Source organism: Schistocerca serialis, chromosome 4 (genome assembly GCF_023864345.2).
Source record: "Schistocerca serialis cubense isolate TAMUIC-IGC-003099 chromosome 4, iqSchSeri2.2, whole genome shotgun sequence".
NCBI lineage: Eukaryota > Metazoa > Arthropoda > Insecta > Orthoptera > Acrididae > Schistocerca > Schistocerca serialis.
Genome location: NC_064641.1, coordinates 905,990,050 through 905,993,937, shown reverse-complemented (window position 1 = coordinate 905,993,937; position 3,888 = coordinate 905,990,050).

The following is a 3,888-nucleotide window of genomic DNA, read 5'->3' as shown; positions in this document are numbered from 1 at the left end:
CTTGTATACCAATCCAGAAATTGAAAGTGAATTTTAAATTTTTGCTCCAGCATCTGAGCTTCACCTCGTAGCACAACACAGTTTTAAATTTTAATTTTGCCACTGAAAAAGGTGAATAGAGTGCTGTATATGAATACAAAAACACAGGATAATAAATAGTAAGAGGTTTGATTAGCAGCTATGAAAGTAATTGATTCTTAACAGGACCTCTCCAGTAAGCAGTTTTGAAACAGTGGTAGAATTTTGGACTAAACCACAGTTAGGTTTATTTCACTAACTGTAGTGTGGACTAACTGTATTTGATATAGTCATTCACTGGAGCACACCAGCTGAAATACAGTGCTGATGCTCTTAGTTTAGAGTCCTATGTTTTTCATGGTATACTGCAGTTGTTTTGAATGGTAAATAGGAGAAGAGCTGGTGCTTCAAAGTTATACACAGTGTGTGTGTGTGTGTGTGTGTGTGTGTGTGTGTGTGTGTGTGTGTGTGTGTGTGTCATCTGCCTCGCGTTAATGGGATGTAGAATTAAATTTTCACTACCGTAGCTGCTATACTGCATCATGTTCAGGTCACAAGCCAATGACTATGCCTGCGTGACAGGAATCAAAGGAGTATGAAACTAGATATTGTATAATTTCACAGATGAGCAATTGTTGGAACATTAAGAATTGTGTAAGATAGTCCTCCCAACTTTTCCATTTCAGATCCTCTGTTGTAGTGCAATTTCAGTGTAGTTAGGATGTGAGAACCCAGGCTTTCATAATATAATTGCCAAAGGCTGTAGAGGAATGACAAAATGTGAAATTGCCTGGAACTTTATGGGCTGTATGAAACAGCAGCTAGCTCTGGAATTTGTAATTAAACATGTTGTGATATGTGGTAAAGTGTCATATATAATGCTTGTTCGGGTACTAAGTGTATATATGCACAGGAAAGAATACAAATCTGTATTGACAATGCAGTAAAACTGTTTCCTTTTTCTCACCACTATGGAATTTTGCTTGAAATTTTGGAAGTAGTGGCAGCTGTGATGGGGAAGAAATACAGTTGAGACACTGCAGTGTGCTGACAAGAGACAGGAAGGCAGATGATGACACGTGAGTTTCTGTAACATTTGATGACATTAGGCAATTGTTTTGAGAAACTACTGTGCAGTTGCAGTCTGATGTTCACTTTGGTGAATGTAAGAACCAAATTTAGTAGGCCTGAAGGATCAGATGTTTTATGTCCGGGAAGCGCTTGTTATTCTTTTGTACTTAGTTTAAAAACTATTTACAGGTAACATATATTAACATGATAGTCATAATAAAATTTTGGTATTTTTTGCAGATATTGCTGATTATAGTCACAATGATAATAGCCCACTACTTAAAAGTTATCCAAAAGATTAGCTGCACAGAAATAGATGTTATGCAAATGCTGCAATTATTTGATGACAAAGATGAAACCGTAACTGATATATAATCCCGAGTTCACAATGACTGATAGTGTAAAACATTCAGTTTAAACTGTAGAAAAAATACTTAGGAAAATAATCAAACCATGGAAAATCCAGACAAAGGCCTTGTTGGCTGAAAGCTTATTTGTGACCATCTTCGTGTTGTGCATATCTACAACTTAGTGCCTCCACCATAAGGTGAGCAGCAAGTCTCCTTTTCATAATATTGTTCGATTATAAAGATACGTGTTTGTCACGACACGAATTTTACTTCATTCTTTCATATAAGACAGCAAAATTCTGTGTAAATTGTGTTCAAGGAGGTGAAATACAGGATGGTTCTAATTAAACTTGTGCTACTTGAGAGGCTCCCATGAAAAATGAGTGATTGCAAGACAATGAAACTTAGTGGAAACATTTGTAAGGACATGTGGAAGAGAAATAAGTAAATAATTGAAAGAAACACATTTCATGTGAGGGTAACATTTGTTATTTGTGTACCATGTTTACATTACAGGTTATAAATTTTGCCCCGTGTGACAGACCACCTGTATCCATGACAGCCTGGAACCACATTGGAGATTCCATTTCACAATTGTTCGCAACACTTTTCAAATGGTGGGCCATGAAATGTTCAAGGATCTTGACACAGCTAGTGCACTGCGTGAAGATCGCACTTTGCGTCCAGATTCTCATCCGTGGCAACAGTAATTTCATCAACAATTTATGGTGCAATTGGATCTTGGCTCCCGGGAACAGTTCCCAAATCATCAGTAAATTCGAATGTCTGAATCGTGGCCTCCAACTCTAGCGTGGAAAGATGACCTCTCCTTACTGTTTTAATGCATTGTTGCGAAGAGTAGCAGCATTAGTGCTGTTGTTTTGATGAACGAGCTTTACTACTAAAGCCCTGCTCACCTTATCCAGACACATGTTGACTGTCTGCAACTGTAATCCACACTAATTCCTGCGTTTCAACCCTACAGTACCTTACCAAATTGTGATACAAACACCACTGACAATGGAAAACCTGCAACACACAGTCTGAAAATCATTCCTGTAGAGTTGGGTACCCATATGCAAAAATAATTATACATCTATAGTCACTCATGTAGCAAAAGTTTAATAATAAGCGTCTTGTATTTGCTACGTGAGTAAATGAAAAAGTTGCAGATGGAAACACAAATGAATAAAATTCTTGGGATCTCCAAACACATTTGCAGCAAAAAAAAAAAAAAAAAAAAAAAGGGTGTCTGAGTTTATAAAATTAATATTTATGTGCTTGCTGTGGGCAACGAATATTTATAGATCTTCTGTGTAAAAGACCAGTCCAACAAATGTACTAAAATTAAAATTAATTTGTCATGGTCTGTTTTGGACTTGCATCACTTTCTTTGATGCTGATATCTGCCTTCATAAAAGCCAGCTACAATCTTTGGTGCACATAAAGCAAATTAATAAACAGCAGTTCTTAGACTTAGGCAGTTTCCTTTGTGCAGTTGTGGAATGTTCCTTCCCTTACAGGATTAGCCTACAGGCCAAATGTATATACTCGAATGCAGACATACAACATATATACACCACTAATGACATGTGTAGCTTCACTATTGAATGAAGTGGTCTGTTTAATGCCATGAATTGACTTCTGGGAGGTGTAGGTTTCAGATCCATTCCCATCTATTCAGATTTAAGTTTTTCGCAGCTTCCCTAATTGTTAAAAGCGCAGTGTCAGGAGTTTTCCTTAGACCAGACATAACTGATACTGTCATATCTGAGCATTTGCTCAGTCACTAGTGAGATCATAACAAGATGATAAAGCCTAATCTTAGTTCCTTTTTCTTCTGCTGTCACTGCACGTAATTGATTCACCCGACACAGATCAGTCAGATTTTCTGGCTCACTTCAGTAAGGAGTATAGGCACTTGCTGATCCCTCTAAAACCTGTGCCTCCCTTGGTATTCAGTTCTTTCCTGTACTAGGATTCATAGACCAACTTCTTCAGCAGGTTTATGATTTTCTGGACTTGGTCTTGAAATAAGGTCTACCCAACCTAAAATTACGCCCTACACTGTGGAGAACAGTTTCTCATTGTCTGTTTACTATTCATGGCACCTGGAATCTTCCTCCCTTTATAGGCATACTCTGCAAACCATTGTGAAGCACATGGCAGAGTGTACTTAGCAAGGTACCTCTTGTTAAGTTTTCCTCCCATTCGAATTGCTTAAGGGCCATGGAAAGAATTAATGCATGACATCTCTGTGCATGCTCTAATTAATCTAATATGGCCTCCATTGCCCTTATGACAGTGATACATAGGGGATGATGAATATTACTAGATTATTCACTTAATAGTGGTTCTTGAAACTTTGTAAGTACACTTTCATGTGATAATTGACCTTTGTCTTAAAGCATCTGCCAATTCAGGTTTTTCAGCATTTCCATGAGTTAAA